This window comes from Microtus pennsylvanicus, chromosome 5 (assembly GCF_037038515.1).
Source record: "Microtus pennsylvanicus isolate mMicPen1 chromosome 5, mMicPen1.hap1, whole genome shotgun sequence".
NCBI classification, from domain to species: Eukaryota; Metazoa; Chordata; class Mammalia; order Rodentia; family Cricetidae; genus Microtus; species Microtus pennsylvanicus.
Genome location: NC_134583.1, coordinates 22,709,433 through 22,725,452, shown reverse-complemented (window position 1 = coordinate 22,725,452; position 16,020 = coordinate 22,709,433). Strand labels below are relative to the sequence as shown.

General features: G+C 46.4%; 4 non-coding genes across 4 annotated transcripts; 1 reads left to right on the top strand and 3 right to left on the bottom strand.

Annotated features, from left to right (window-relative positions):
• Positions 1–9,843: 9,843 nt before the first annotated feature.
• Trnaa-agc (transfer RNA alanine (anticodon AGC)) lies at positions 9,844–9,916 on the bottom strand. The gene has a single exon. It is a non-coding gene; the product is annotated as a tRNA-Ala (tRNA).
• A 122-nt stretch (positions 9,917–10,038) lies between these two features.
• Trnay-gua (transfer RNA tyrosine (anticodon GUA)) lies at positions 10,039–10,127 on the bottom strand. Its single transcript is given in 2 exon segments — positions 10,039–10,074; positions 10,091–10,127. It is a non-coding gene; the product is annotated as a tRNA-Tyr (tRNA).
• Positions 10,128–10,480: 353 nt separating this feature from the next.
• Trnay-gua (transfer RNA tyrosine (anticodon GUA)) lies at positions 10,481–10,573 on the bottom strand. The gene is made up of 2 exons: positions 10,537–10,573; positions 10,481–10,516 (listed from the first exon to the last, which is right to left on the bottom strand). It is a non-coding gene; the product is annotated as a tRNA-Tyr (tRNA).
• Positions 10,574–10,898: 325 nt separating this feature from the next.
• Positions 10,899–10,971, top strand: Trnar-acg (transfer RNA arginine (anticodon ACG)). Its single transcript has one exon. It is a non-coding gene; the product is annotated as a tRNA-Arg (tRNA).
• The last annotated feature ends 5,049 nt before the right edge of the window (positions 10,972–16,020 follow it).

Below are 16,020 nucleotides of genomic sequence, written 5' to 3'. Positions count from 1 at the left end.
GTAAGAAACGTAAACATTGTTTCTTATACAGTGCAGTGTAACTGTGTAAGAAACATTGTTTCTTCAGACTTCAGGAAACAAGCTGCCCAAAGTAAGGTCATGGCAACTTCTTAGGTGACAGCAAACAGAGCTTGTTTGCAGATCTCCATCCTGATCTCACAGGGCAATCATGTAAAAAGCCGCTCTTGATATTTAGTTTTTCATCTCTGCCAAGATTGCATTGTAAGGGAAGTTCCTATTTAAAAGCTGAATTCAAGACGCTATCACCATGAAAGCACCTACAAGAGCCTTTCCTTTTTGCGCATGTCTATGTGTATGCATGCATGTTCATGTGTGTGGGGGTGAAGAAGTGCACATGCATGTGTGGGGAGGCATGGGGCTGGCTTCCTCCATCGTTCTCCACCTCTGTAGAGACAGGATCTCCCAGCTGAAGCTAAAGCTGGTGGGTAGGACTAGTCCGGCCTCATCTTCCTCTATTTTCCCTGGACTTACAGGTGGGCAGCCACATGCAGCTGGAGCTTATGTGAGTTCTGGGGATTTGAACAGGAGCCATCAGACTGTGCAGCAAGTGTTTTATCCGCCAAGCCATCTCCCCAGACCTCTTTTAAAAATTAACCAGTTGTTGAGTACGTTGCCCTCCTTCCCACTTTTATCCTGTACCTTCCACCCCGCATATAGCACAGAACACAAAGACAATCTGTGACAGTCTTCAAAAAATCTAACTTAGTTTACGACAGCAATTCTCAATGGAATAGCAGCCCGTATATGAATTGCATGTTATAATTGCATTTTATCATGTGTTAGAGGAAGATCGAATCCTACCCACTGCCCAGTCTGCTCCTAAAATGCCTTTGTATTTTCCCCTTCATCCAAGGTTCTTTTCTAAAATAATAGTATCCCTGATAATTTCTGATATTCTTGCTCTGCTCTTCCATCATAAACACAGATTCTGACATTTGCCAGGGATCTGTGAAGGCTGTAACTGATATGGACTGCACATAAAACTTTTAAATCAGCCAGAAAGTGAAAGAGAAATTCATGTCATTTTTTTAAGTGATGAATTTTTAATCTCATTTCTCTATGATTTCAAAAGTCCCAAACAAAGCACAAAAATCCCCAGTGTGTTCTTCATTACAATAAAGGGCAGGTCATTGTGGCTGGTCGTGCACACTCTTGTTCTAGATGCATGGGCAGCTTATTTGCAATTTGTAAGCTCGGTTATCTAATAAATTATGCAAATGCATAGACATTGGGGGTGGGAATCTTTGAATGGTTCTCTCCAAACTTCCAATATTTCTTTAGCAACCACAGTGAAGGAGGGAATTCATGCCATTTTCCTGTCAACTCACTTCAGCAGTTAGAGTCTGTTTATCATTACTTTGGTTATGGATCTCAATATGTGAGAAAATTTCTAGGAAAGTTTCTACTGCAGAAGTAAAAGACCTTGATATCCAAAGAAAAACATTTATCAGTCGAAATCATATCAGCGATGCATATTCACACATATATGTATATATGTGTATATATGTATGAGTATATATATATGTATATATACATGTATATGTATAATTGTAAGATGTTGTTGGTTGTTTTTAATTCTTTGCCCTTTGACTCTTTTGTGGGCCTACCACTGAGCTCCCAAATAAATCACACATGGAAGCTTATTATTACTTATAAGCGTCCAGCCTTAGCTTCACTTATTTCTAGCCAACTTTTCTTAAATTATCCCGTCTACCTTTTGCCCCTGGGCTTTTTCTTTTTGTTACTTCTGTATATCTTACTTTCACTCTGACTCCATGGCTGGCTGACTGTGTGGCTGGGTGACGGGTCCCTACCATCTTCCTCTCCTTGCTCTTGCTCTTCTTTCTCTCCCCCCAGGTTTTTCTTACTCTTTATTCTCTCTGTCTGCCAGCCCCACTTATCCTTGCCTCGCCATTGGCTGTTCAGCTCTTTATTAGATCATTAGGTGTTTTAGACAGTCAAAGTAACACAGCTTCACAGAGTTAAACAAATACAACATAAAAGAATACAACACATGATTGAATCATTAAACAAATATTCCACAGCATAAACAAATGTAACACATCTTAAAATAATATTCCATAACAGTAAGAAGGGTTGACCAGATAGGATCACACGACAAAAGTCTGTATAATGGTGTGGGAGTCCCCTCTGTGTGCTGTGATTGCCATTAATGAATAAAGAAACTGCTTTGGACCTACAGCAAGGCAGAACTTAGATAGGCAGAGAAAGCTAGGCTGAATGCTGGGAGAAAGAAGGGTGAATCAGGGTGATGCCATGGAGCCGCCGCCATTTTTCTTCACATCTTTATCATATAAACCTCTTCTGTGTTTATTTTTAAACCTTTTATCAAAAGTTAAGACACACGAACACGACTTTGGTCTAGACTCCCCAGCAGCAACATCACTACAAACACATCTACAATGAGCTATGCTTGACGTTATGACCACAGAGAAAACACCAAGTGATACAATCTTATGGGGCCACCAGCATATAGACCGCCGCTCTACCGCTGACTGAAAAGTTGGTATACAGTACATGAGTGCACACCAAAGGCAGAACCTTTGGTGGAAATAATCCTTCCCTTCTAAGAGAATCCACTGAATATTTACCATGTGGGATCGAAAGACTAATAAAAGATCAGGATACTGCCTCCCAGGAGCTCAGCATCATGGAGATATTCACATGTAAGAACCCCAGCGAGGAAGGGCCAATGAGGAAGACTTCATAGGCTGGGTAACTCTTGAATGGATCCATTGAGGAAAGACATATTTGCAGAGACTTGGAGCAACAGGCATGCAGAGAGCTTCAGCACACTGGATCGTTTGAGGTGAAGAACATACTGCCAAGGCACTGACAGTCCAAGGATCCTGTACCAAAGGTTGTTAGTAAAATACTTATTACATCATGCACAAGGAAGTCACTGAAAGTTTCTCATAAGAATCTTTCCATGAGCTTGTGTGTGTGTGTGTGTGTGTGTGTGTGTGTGTGTGTGTATTAAACCTCCCTGCTGTGGTGAGGACACAGAGATGCATACATACAGAGAAACGTTATCCTGCGATGTTCACCCATGCTTCTGAATACAGATCTAACACACAGGCATTCTGGAGTTGAGTGTTGGTCATGTGACTGAGTATCTGTAGCCCTCCTTGCCTCTCAGAAGCCTGGCTGATCTTACATGCTGCAGAACTCCAACATTCTAATCATAGGGCTACTCTCTCCATCCCTTCCTGGGTCATCTGATTAGCATAATTATCTCAGACGTGCCCATGGTGCAGGAAATTCTAAGAATTTTGAGAAGCTGGGACCAGTGCCAACTTATTCATCATTCTCTCAAAGCTCAGTACGATCTTCAGGACCAAGGAAGGGAGGCTCTGAAATTATTTTTACTTCTGTTTCAGCACAACAAATAAACACACCCTGAGTCCCACTCGCTCTGTATCACAGCAGCCCACCATAGCTGTCCTTATCACCGGGTAGCCAGCTGTGGCATAGTTGCTAAGTTGTGCAGAGAGCTCTGTTTCATTGTGGATCCCAGGCTCTCTCTCACCCACCACGCTATGATACCCTCATGCACCAGGTTGGCACATAGCATCAGGATTTTTCTGTGATGTTGAAGATACTCTGTCTGTGCTGTCTGACTGACATGTCCAGTACTGGTCTGGAATTAAATGTCTTGTATACTGTATATTAAATAAACAAGTTTTGCCACAAGAAGCCATTTTATCCACCAATAGGTTTTATGTATGTTTATTTCATGTGGTGAATTCCCTTTGCAGGAGCTTAGTGAGCTGTGTCATTAGTACAGACAGAACGGAGCTTGATCCAAGAGGGCTGGAGACAGCTCTCCCTCTCAGCGAGACAGCAGATGCCGGAGCAGCAGGAGGCACAAGCTGGACCTGATGCTTGTCTCCTTAGTGACAGGAAGTGACAAATCACGGCAAGAATCTAGAACCCTGTGTGAGGCCTCAAGCCAAAGCTCTCCCATGATCAGATCACTCCCAGTGGTCCTGCCTTCTGGCTTGGCATAGGGAGCCACCTCATTCCTTCTCTCAGTTAGTGGACACCAGGCTTGCCCGTGACGTCGTCATACATGCGCTGCTCTGGTGGGTCCTCCCCAGCTCCTTTATCGCCCCGTTTTCTCCCCTCCCCAAGCTTTCTCCTTTCCGCTCTCTTGTCACACGTGTGCATCACCTCCTGTCCCCATCCTGATCTGTTTTCTCCTCTGTCAGTCACACGTGTGCATCACCTCCTGTCCCCATCCTCAGATCTCTGTTTTCTCCTCTGTCACACGTGTGCATCACCTCCTGTCCCCATCCTCAGATCTCTGTTTTCTCCTCTGTCACACGTGTGCATCACCTCCTGTCCCCATTTCCCCAATCTCTGTTTTCTAGTTTCATGACTTACCCCCACACTCATTCCCACATAAACGCACACATGCGACAGAAGCTAAGACCCACATGTGTGAGAGAACATGTGGTGTTTATCTTCTGAGCCTGTGTTACTTCACTTAATGTGTGACTTCCCAGTTTTATTCCCTACAAAGTCTTGAACTAAATTTTAAGTTTTAAGTTCGTATTTAAACGACCATATGTGATTAGTGGTTTCTTATTGGGCAAAAAGTCTTTGGATGTAAAATTAAAAGAAAAATCTTGAGGGACAACTGAAGTATATATAAAGGACTCTCCAACAGGAGTTGGGAGACCTCATTGGGTAGATTCTGTAATTTATAGCAAGGATGTGAACCCCCATTGGCTCCATACGGCTAAGGGAACAATATCAATGGTTTGCTCCAACTTCCAGAATAGGTCAGAACATTCTGGGGACAGAAGGAATTAGAACAGCAGTAGTCACGAGCGGCAGTCATTCTCAGCACTCCAGAGGGCCCTGGGCACTTCATTTACCCCTGGTCCCTCTGTCTCATTGACACAGACTATTAGACTATATAGAGGCTTAGCTTTGACAAATATGTATTCCTTAAACAAAACAGAATTTATGGAGACAGGGTGGGACCAATAGGAAGTACATTAGACAGAGCTTGCATTAATGGCTTGGCTTATTGCTGTACCTGTTGAGAAGAACTTAACAGAAACGGCTTACGGCAGGGACATTGTGAGAGTACAGCTCGTCCTGGCAGGGGCGGTGTGGGGGGCCGAGCAGCTCTAGCTGTGGTATCAGGAATGTGGGGGGCAGCAGGTCATTGAGTCATAGTGAGGGAGCAAGAGATAGCTATACGGCGGTGCTCACACCTTTACATGGTGTGTGACCCCACCCAGGGAATGGTACGCATGGGGGCGGGGCTTCAGATCTAAATCCCCGGAAATGCCCTCACAAACAGGCCGCCCCTCCCCCCCCCAGACTGGCCACCTAGGAGAGTCTAAAATCCGTCCAGCATTTGATTAACACAGCTTGATGGGGGTGGGGCCACGTAGGGAAACGGAGACAGGAACTGCAAGGCCAGTCTTCCTTCTGGCTTAGTCTCTGGTACCCAATAGAATCGAGGAAGTTGTGATTGACTCCATAATTAAAACAGAGGGAAATACAAATGAAGCAGGATCCAAACCCTGGATGACGTGAATGTTGGAGGCCCTGGTGGGTGGCTGCTGAGGAGGAAGCTTCAGCATCCTGGGAAATCGAGGGCACAGTGCAGACCATGGCTTGCAGGTTAACTTCTGAGCTTGACTAAAGGGCCCCCAAATCTTGATCCCATACCAAAACAAAGCAGCGAATAATTAATCTTTATAAACTAAGTGCTCTTGGTGTGTGTATATATATGTGTGTGTGTTTGTGTGTCTGTGTGTCTGGGTATATGTGTGTGTGTCTGTGTGTATCTGTCTGTGTGTGTGTGCTGTGTGTATGTGCTATGTGTGTGTGTCTATGTGCATGCACAAATGTGCTAGCTCTGCATGGAGGTGTATATGAAAGCCAGACATTGACATTAGCTATTTTATTCTATTACGTTCCTCATGATTTTGAGACAGGGCAATTGGCTAGACTGTCTGGCCAGTGAATCCTCAGGATTCTCCTATTTTTTTTCTCCCAGCACTAAGGTTACAAGTGTTTTTTATGTGGGTGCTTGAGCCAACTCCTGGGCCACAAACTATAGCCACTGTAATTAAGAGAGCAAAAATGTTAGCTTTCAACAATACACATCTACTCGCCCTATCTACCTGCCTACCTTCCTTCCCATGACTATTGTAAGTATAGTGCATGCTCCATAAAGAAGGCAACACTTTATCTGATGTTTTTTCCCCAAATACCAGGCTCTGCCGTGTTCTGCACAACTTGATCCTGGAAACATAACTCAGGGGACACAGGGAGGAAGAAATGACAGACATGATACTTAAAAGCTGTGTGTGGGGGGCACCTACTATACAATAAAAAACTCAGAAAGTTTATTCTGTGTAGACAAGTTTTCATCTGTTCAGTCCCTCATGCATTCAGTCCCAAATATGTTAATTATAAACTGTTTGGCCTATTGCTTGGGCTTGTCACTAACTCTTACAACTTAAATTAACCCGTAATTCTTGTCTATGTTTAGCCACGTGGCTTGGTAGCTTTTCTCAGTGAGGCTTTCTCATTTTGCTTCCTCTGCATCTGCCTTGCGACTGCATCTCTGTCTTTCTTCTTCCCAGAATTCTCCTAGTCTGGTTGCCCTGATACATCCTCTCTGGCTACTATCAATCAATGTTTTATTAAACCAATACAAGAGGCAAATCTGTACAGTGTATACGAGTATCATCCAACAACAATTGTGCATATTCCAAAGGAAAGAGGCTAACTACCTTCAGTGGGAGGTCCCTGAAGGGGAGCAGTCTCAGGGTTGCTGCAAATTCCCAGAAGGAGGAAGCGTGTGGTGGATAGTTTCTGCACTCACTAGTCTTAGCTAAAGCCCAGTCCTTCCTCACTAGTATGTGGGCCTGAGGAAGGCTTTGCTGCTCCCCAGTCTGATGCACTGGGGTCCTTGACATGGACTCCATGTTAACAATAAATGGTCAGTCAGGACTTCCTCTGCTCCCCACAAGCCTCCATAGGTCAGCTCTCCCAGAGAGAACGGCTCTTCCTTTGCTTCCTTAGAGCCGAAGGATATGGTTTTTTTTGTTTTTTATTTTATTTTTTTTAATTTATTTATTTATTAAAGATTTCTGTCTCTTCCCCGCCACCGCCTCCCATTTCCCTCCCCCTCCCCCAATTAAGCCCCCCCCCCCCAGCCCGAAAAGCAATCAGGGTTTCCTGAATAGATGAAGAAAGTATGGAATATATACATATTAGAGTACTACTCAGCAGTAAAAAACAAGGGCTTCTTGAATTTTGCATGCAAATGGATGGAAATAGAAAACACTATCCTGAGTGAGGTAAGCCAGACCCAAAAAGAGGAACATGGTATGTACTCACTCATATTTGGTTTCTAGCCATAAACCAAGGATATGGTTTTGTAAAGCACTTCCTCAAAAGCCACATTTGATTTGCGAATGCCTGTCCTCCCAGCACTTGGTAGGTGGAGCCTTAGGCCAAACTCCATTCATCCTACTGAAGGGAGTCTGGACTACAGGAAGCCACCACCACCCACAGCAACAACAGAAGCAGTCCTAATCATTTTTTGTCTGAAGAATTTGCCATCACGTAACAACCTTCAAAGTTACTGAAAAACAAAACACAGCCCCTAGCTCTCTTTGCTGCCATGGGATTCCTGGTGCGGCCTCCACCCCAGGCCCGATTCAGGACGTCTACAGAACGTTTCCTACACTGCTTCTGCCTGTTCCGCCTTTCAGTTTCTCCTGCTACCTGGCCATAAGAACTCTGAACACATGATTTTAAGCTTTTATTGAGAAGTAACATTTCATGAGGATGAGCATTACAGGGAAGTGACGGACGTGAACCCCGCTTGAATGCTGTGGCGGTCCTTCCTCAGGTTGACTGTAAACTTCTCACTGGAGGCTGTCTTTCACCTTGATAACCGCTCCAGCTTCAAAGCTCTTCTTTATAAATTTCACTTCATCATACGGATCTCTGAGGAAATGTGTAAAATCTATATATTGAACTTTCTTCTGAATGTGTCTCGGGACAATTTCTGGGCTAGAAATAAGCAGCGACAGCCCACCAAGTGGCACATACCGGAAGCTTCACGTGGGCTCCAGGTCTTTCTTCACTCCCCTGCCCCCGTGAGTCCTTAGTAAACATGTCAGTAGGTATACACATGCAGTGATGTGACCATACTACAGTGTGCTTAGCCTTCGTTTCCAGACTTGTCTGCTTCCCTTGCTCCGGAGGTCCAAGCACCCGGTCCTACGTATTTGCACAGCACATGGAGAAACCTGAAAATCCTCTGGGCCTTACTGTAGGTGTGGTGGGTCTGTCAGGTCTCTGGGTGTTGAAATCTGTCTCAGTCTCTGCAGCATGCCAGCAAAGCCCTGTTGGTGCCTCTTATTCCCCCATCCCTTTCCTCCCCCTCCTCTTTTTCTCCTCTCCCCTAGTTTCCCCTTTCCTGCTCTGAACTAAGAGATTCCAAGTTCTATCTTAATTGATAGGAAGTGTGGTTGCAGCTAGCGTGTTTTGCAGATGATGAAATGGAGATAACCTAGCCGCTGAACAACCCGTCCGAGGTCCTAAAGAGCCAGGACAGACCATTGGCTTTCACTGCCCACATGACTAGCTTCTGTGTGGTGCCGCCTCCCGATTTATACCTGTGACTGTCTGTGACTTCCCTGCCTGGGCTGCTGACCTCAGGAAGTGACTTGACTCTGGCCCAGGTGCTGTCCTTCCTAGTCCTGGACTTGCCACTCCTTTCTCTTTTCATCACGTACTTTTAGAAGGGTTGTTACCGTTCACACATAATACTTCAACGGCAGAGCATTGTGGGGAACACCAGTAATCTCAGTTCTGGGAGAACTGAGGTAGACAATCAAGAGATACAGGCCTGCTGGATGTGGTACCACTGGCCTTTAATCGCAGCACTCGGGAGAGAAAGGCAGTTCAAGGCTACTAAAGCTTTGCCTCAAGACACTAAAAATAAAAAAAAAAATAAAAGTGCATAATTTATATGTAGGGAGATAGACTTAAGTGGTTCAAAGATTCAATTAAAAACCTTACTGAAAATAGCAAAGTGAGATTGAAAATGGAAGGGTAGAAAGTGGAAGGCAGCAGGCTCTATACACTGGGAAGAAAAGCCCACAAGTTGCCCAGGACTCTAAAATGGACAAATGATTCATGATTCTTTTGTGATCCTCAAAAGGACAATAATTCTGCCGTCAGCTGAAAGGGTAACGCTCCGTGTTGTGGGAACCACAAGATGGCTTCTGGAGGCAATAACTCTTTTTGAGACTCTATTCTAGAAAATAGGAGAGGGTAGCCGATTCCCAAAAAGAATTTTGAGTGTTATGTCACTATCTAAATGTTTGCTTCAGAGTATGGTGTGTGTGTGTGTGTGTGTGTACAAGAGGTGCCTAAATTGAACTTTTAAATATTTATTTTTAATTTTCAATTTTCCCTTCGTGCTGGTCCCTAGTCAACGCAACGCTCCACAGTTTCTTCCGGGAGGGCCCTGGTGTCCCAGCGTCTTTGCAGTTGGTCGCCCCTGGGCACCAGCCTTAGGCTCGGCCTCCATGCAGCCTCCCACCGGGGAGCCTCGGCTCGGTCGGTGTACAGCTGCTCGGTGCGCAGGTCCTGCTTCATTCGCTTAGCTTTGGCGAACCTGGGAGTTTGGGACAAAACACAGAGGTGAAATGCCACCTCGTTGAGCTTTGCTGACAGTCTTTCTACTAACTTAAGGTAGATCCCAAAACGAAAGGGAAAACCAAAGAAACACGAAGAAAAAAAAATTACTGGAGGATGCGGGCATCGATCCCGCTACCTCTCGCATGCTAAGCGAGCGCTCTACCATTTGAGCTAATCCCCCACCGCTGATCACGACTGTTTTTCTGTTCCTCTAGAGGAAGTGCAGAGCACAGCTCGGCAAAGAAATTGTGTTTTGAATAAGCCTCGTCGTTGAAATTGATAAATCGAAAAATATGAGCTCCTTCCTTCGAGCCGGAATCGAACCAGCGACCTAAGGATGACCACGGCCATACGTCTACAGTCCTCCGCTCTACCAGCTGAGCTATCGAAGGGAGCGGGTGGCCCCTTGGCAGATCGGCTCCATAACGCCGCGTCACGGCCCCGGGCGGCGATATAGCAGGTCCTGCGTGGGGCCGTGTGTCACCTCGGGGTTCGGGGGGTCGCGCGCCCGAGGAAGCGACCCTCGGCCGGGGGGCAGCTGCACTCGGAAGGGTGTGTGAACACACTCTGGTGGGGGGTGGGGGGTCGCAAAAGGTTGCGCAAGCGCGGAAGCGGACGAGCCCGAAAGGCAGCGAAAGTTTTGAAACTGCCAAGAGGGAACCGGGGGCAAGTTGGTGACCGGGAGAGCAGACGCAGAAAATGGCCAGTTGGGAGTCGGAGGAAACCTGGGGAAAATGTTACGGTCTCCTTCGAGCCGGAATCGAACCAGCGACCTAAGGATGTCTCCTGCCGGGGAGTTAGCTACAGTCCTCCGCTCTACCAGCTGAGCTATCGAAGGGACACAGGGATCCCCTCTGCCCCTTGACACTGGGCAGGTGTGAGTCCGGGGAATTCAGCCGGGCAAGCGGAAGCGAGCATGCGCATTTCCCAGGACTCGCGACTCTCACGGCCGCCTGCCGTTTCACGCATGCGCACGACCGCAGCCCCGCCTCACTGGCCACCCTGAGCCGCCCAGAAAGGACTGCAGCGCCGGAGGCAGCCGGCTTCCCGGTAGTCACGTGACTGCCCCTGCCACAGCTTCCTTTCTCACCCCGCGTCGCCCGGGTGACTGCTGAGGACGATCTGATGGTGTCATCCCGAAAGCCCTCCCGCCCTCCATCGACGGGCCAGTGGCGCAATGGATAACGCGTCTGACTACGGATCAGAAGATTGTAGGTTCGACTCCTGCCTGGCTCGAGTTTTTGTAGCCTCCGTTTTAGAACCTAACATTTGTGAATAAAACGAACCCAAGATCCTAAAACAAACCAAGACCCTGGAACACGGAATCTAACATTTGTGAATAAAACAAACCCAAGATCCTAAAACAAACCCAAGACCCTGGAACACGGAATCCCCAGAGAGAAACGGTGGCGTACGTGTTTCTGTAGCGCTCTGTGCGCGGGCGGGTCAGCGCTGAAAACCTGGCTGCCAGTCCCCTGCTGAGGAGTCCCTAGACGTGAATCCCCGTCACTCCCCTCCACTCACACAATGCAGGGAAACTCACCAAGTATACTAAAGTGCTCCTTTTTAAATAAGGTTCTTAGTTTTCACAAAAGAGTTCCTCCCAAGTGGGTCATTTCTTGGGAAGTCTATTGAGTTAGTAAAATGTTAAGGGTTTGTCGCCATTTGCTATGACAACACCTCAGTTGTCATTTTGAGCCAAACAAGCCCCGTGGACGTTCCCGTGCCGACGATCGCGGCGCTCTAAAGTTCAGGTCTGAAGTCGGAGGTGTGGACTCTGGCCTCCGAGCCCCTCGGTCCCTACCTGGGACGGAGTCCTGGCTCCTTGTGCCTCTCACCCGACCTGGCAGGGCCCCTTCCCCTGGCTTCTCTTTCCTACAGAACCCAGCCATTTCGGCTACCCTGGCCTTTTGCCTCTAGGCCGCTCGGCTTCAGTCTGTCCCCGCGTGGCCTGGTTCAGTTTGCAGGCCGCGTTCACTGTGGACTCTTCCAGACGCTTCTGTCGTGCTCCCCTAGATCTGCAGTAAGACTCCTTAGGAGCAGGCGCGTCCTCCTGTTATTTTAATTTTTTAAAATGGAAATGCGGCGGCTTGCTTAAAGGTGGCTAAATACCTAAGACTTAAGAGGATGGGAAAGCATAGACTTATTTGAAAATGATGGGAAGTTTTCTTTTGGTTTCCTCTTGATATTTGTCAGTTTTTACGTGGGAAGGGCTGTTATTTTTAAAGCTGCATAGTGTTGTTTCTCAGAATGTTTTTTGTTTTGTGTTTGTTTGTTTTTTAAGTTACCTTCGTGGAAGATGGGCGAGTGTTGTTTTCCTTCACCTGAGCTCATAGACAAACCAAATCATTTAAGAGCAAAGAGCCTCTATTTTATTTCTTTTCTCTCACGCACAGAATGGCAAACAAGATAATTATCTGCGGGCCATTGTCCTAGCCACCATTGCACTGTGACAGAAGCCATTACCCTTAAACAGCCTCTCTGGAACAGTAGGGGACAGGGAAGTGTGTGATATCTGGCTCTGGTGACCAAATTTCATGCGAGCTACAAGAGGCATCCCTAGGAAACAGAGGATGAAATATCAATGTCTTGAAGGCTCCTCCTTCCTAAAGGTCCCCCAAGCTTTATGGATATCTCCGTCTATCGCAGAGAGACCCGTTCCCTTTCGCAGGCAAGACTGTAGAACTCTCCCTTGTACTGGCATTTTCTTTCATGAAAGGAGCCATGGAGTTGTGCTCAGTTCCTGCCCCCATGCCCCACTGAAAAGACTTTAAATATTTATTTATTATGTATACAATATTGTGTCTGTGTGTATGCTCGAAGGCCAGAAGAGGGCACCAGATCTCATTACAGATGGTTGTGAGCCACCATGTGGTTGCTGGGAATTGAACTCAGGAACTTTGGAAGAGCAGCCAGTGCTCTTAACCTCTGAGCCATCTCTCCAGCCCCTGAAAAGACTTTATAAGAAGAGAAGGAGTGAGGGGAGGAGAAAGACAAAAGCTGTGTCAAAAGCTAGAGAGATTTTATATAACATTTGGGAGATGGAAAGCAAAGGATTATAGAATGGGGGATGGGACACCCTTCAAAATATGCACCATGCCGGGCGGTGGTGGCGCACGCCTTTAATCCCAGCACTCGGGAGGCAGAAGCAGGTGGATCTCTGTGAGTTCGAGGCCAGCCTGGTCTACAAGAGCTAGCTCCAGGACAGGAACCAAAAGCTACGGAGAAGCACTGTCTCAAAAAAAACATATATATATATATATATATATATATATATATATATATATATATATATATATATATATATATATACCATGCAGCTCACAAAGCTGGAACCTTTTTCTACCCAGAGTTCTCAAGAGGCCCGAGAGCAGGGGGTGGCAGCAAGATCAGTGGCCCAAATACTGCTCAGCTGTTTGAATTTGTCCCCCTCTGGAGGTGCCTGGAAAATTGCTTAAGCAGAGGAGAGCTTTCTGGGAGAGCCTATGGGAAGAGAGAGGGAGCTGGGGAGAGGGGCCGAGCAGAACCTACTAACAGACATGGAACGGAAAGGTAGAGCATCCAACCTGACTCCGTGCCTACCTGCCTGGGCCACCACTCTCTCCACCATGGCGGCCATGGAGTCACCCCCGATGAAATGCTTTTTTAAATGTTTTTATTTTATTTATTTATATATTTATTTGGTTGGTTGGTTCTTTGAGACAATGTTTCTCTGTGTAACATCTCTGGGTACAGCTCTTGTAGATAGGGCTGGCCTCGAACTCACAGAGTTCCGCCTGCCTCTGCTTCCCTATTGCTGGGATTAAAGGCTTGCTCCACCATTGCCAGGCAAAATGCTTTCTTTTATAAAAGTTGCATTGGTCATGACATCTCACCACAGTAAAAGAAAGTAATTAACACAATCTCTAAATGTCTTTCTGAGGTGAAATAAATATTATTTAAAGATCTCATACTGGTACGTTTTCCAGCGATGAAACCGAGACAAAATTAGAGTGTACGTGTTTAATGAGGAAACGGAAAGGAGGAAGACACAGGCCCTGTTAGGGAAAACATCATGTAGTGGGGCTGAGCTGACTGTTTCTGTAGTACCCTTGGGAGCGCCATGGCAAGTTTGCTCTTTAGAAGAGCCCCGAGGCCCTTTGTACCAGTCACTGGCCAGAGGCTGATAACATCTAAAGGACCCACACATAACATTCTACTAACTATTGTGCTTACAGAAGAGCCTACCTAGTAGGAAGCCACGAGGCTCTTGAAGCATGTCCTCAGAAGGGATTGTATGACTTCCTGTTTTACATGTGACCCTTCAAACAGATGCTAGTTAGTTCTTTTTGTTTGGTTGGTTGGTTTTTTGTTTTTGCAAGACAGGGTTTCTCTGTGTAACAGTACTACCTGTCCTTAACAGCCCTATCTGTCCTGGAACTAGCTCTTGTAGATCTGACTGGCCTCAAACTCACAGAGATCCACCTGCCTCTGCCTCGAGTGCTGGGATTAAAGGCCTGCGCCACCACCGCTGCCCAGCTATGCTAGTTAATTGTAACTGTCTGTATAGTAGACAGAATTCAGAGTCACTAGGAAGAGGGCTTCAGGCAAAGGATTGTCTAGATCAGGTTGGTCATATCTTGGAGAAGATGTAGAGAATTGTCTTGGGTATTAGTGTGGCAAGACCTAGTCCACCGTGGGTGGCAGCATTCCCTAGTCAGGGATTCCTTAACAGTGGAAAAGTGGAAAATGCAATTGATCAGAGCAAGAACAAGCAAGCAAGTCAACATGCCTGTTTCTCTCTGCTCTTGACTGCGGATGTGATGTGACCAGCACCTGCCCGGATTCCTGCCTAGATAGTCTCTCAGTGATGAACTGTATCATGTGACCAGCACCTACCCAGATTCCTGCCTGGATAGTCCCTCAGTGATGAACTGTACCCTGGAACTGTAAGGTCAAACAAGCCCTTTCTCCCCAAAGTTGCCTTTTGTCAAGGGATTTTACCACAGCGACAGAAATAAGACTACAACATCCCATAATTACAAATTGCTCTGTCACTTCCTGTGATCACTGTGGCCCGAGACTGTCTGCTGTACAGGACTATCTTCCAAGATGAAAACATCATCTCTAGAATTCTTGCTGGGCCTGCCTAAAGATCACCACAAGTGATGCGCTCTCTTGGAAGGACTGAGTGAGAAAGGTCATGAAACACTCACCTGAGCCACCCCTCCAGCCAGGTACATGCAAATCTGCCTTAATTACACATGACCTTGGGGTCTCTGGGAAGGACAAGATGGCGTAAAGACAAGGGATAGTGCTCCACTGACGTGCCTATAGGGAATTCCTAGCTGGCTCAAGTGTCTCCATGTCCTAATGTCCTATAAGGATACCATTAGGCCCACCCTAATGTCTACATTTTAACTTAAATACCTCTTGAAAGGCCTGTCTCCAAATGTCTCATTCCAAGGTACGGAAGTTAAGTCTTGGATAGATGGATTTGTGGGAGGGTGACGGTGCAGCTCATGACACAGGCATCGATTCCTCAAATTGTGCCACATTTCAGTTTGTTTTATTTTGGGCCATTTTTTTTAAACAAAGTCTTTTCTATTTTATTTTAATTTTTTTCAGAAATTCCTAAGTATCCTTGTCCTACTTTTCAAAGGAAAGTCAGGTAAGCATCATCTCTCTAGACCCTTAGTCACACTCCTACTGTACAGGTGACACTTGCCTTTTGAGAGCTCAGTCTTCCTTGGGCCATCTGGCCTACGCTCCCCACATTTGTCCTGATTACAGTTCTGTCCTGCTGCAGCACATACATTACCGAGAATTTCTCCACTGTGGTGAAATTTCTGAGACAGGACAACTTTATCCAGGGGTTGATTTGGCTCACAGCTTCAGTGGTTGAAAATCCAAAGCACACAGTAATGCAGCTAGAACGTTTTCCCTCTGGGAGAAGAGACCAAGGCCTACCCCTTCTCCTAAGACCCCAGCCACAAACCAAGGTGCAATTTTGTCGAAGTTCACTCTAGAGGAACCAGTGAGTTCATTGGACTTCCTCACAGAGCTTAGGTGAAGGGTTGCTCACAAGGGGGTACGAGGTCCTTTCCCAAAAGACCACACCCCACAGCACTGTAACCACGCCCCACAACGCTGTAACCACACCCCAGAGCACTGTAACCACACCCTGAGGACTTTATGTTTTCTTTCTAAGGCCTCTTGTACTAACACCCCTGATGCTTAGGTGTGTTAGTACCTCCAGCAGAACATTTTAAGTGGCAAAATGAACAAACAGCACAAAAATGCGAA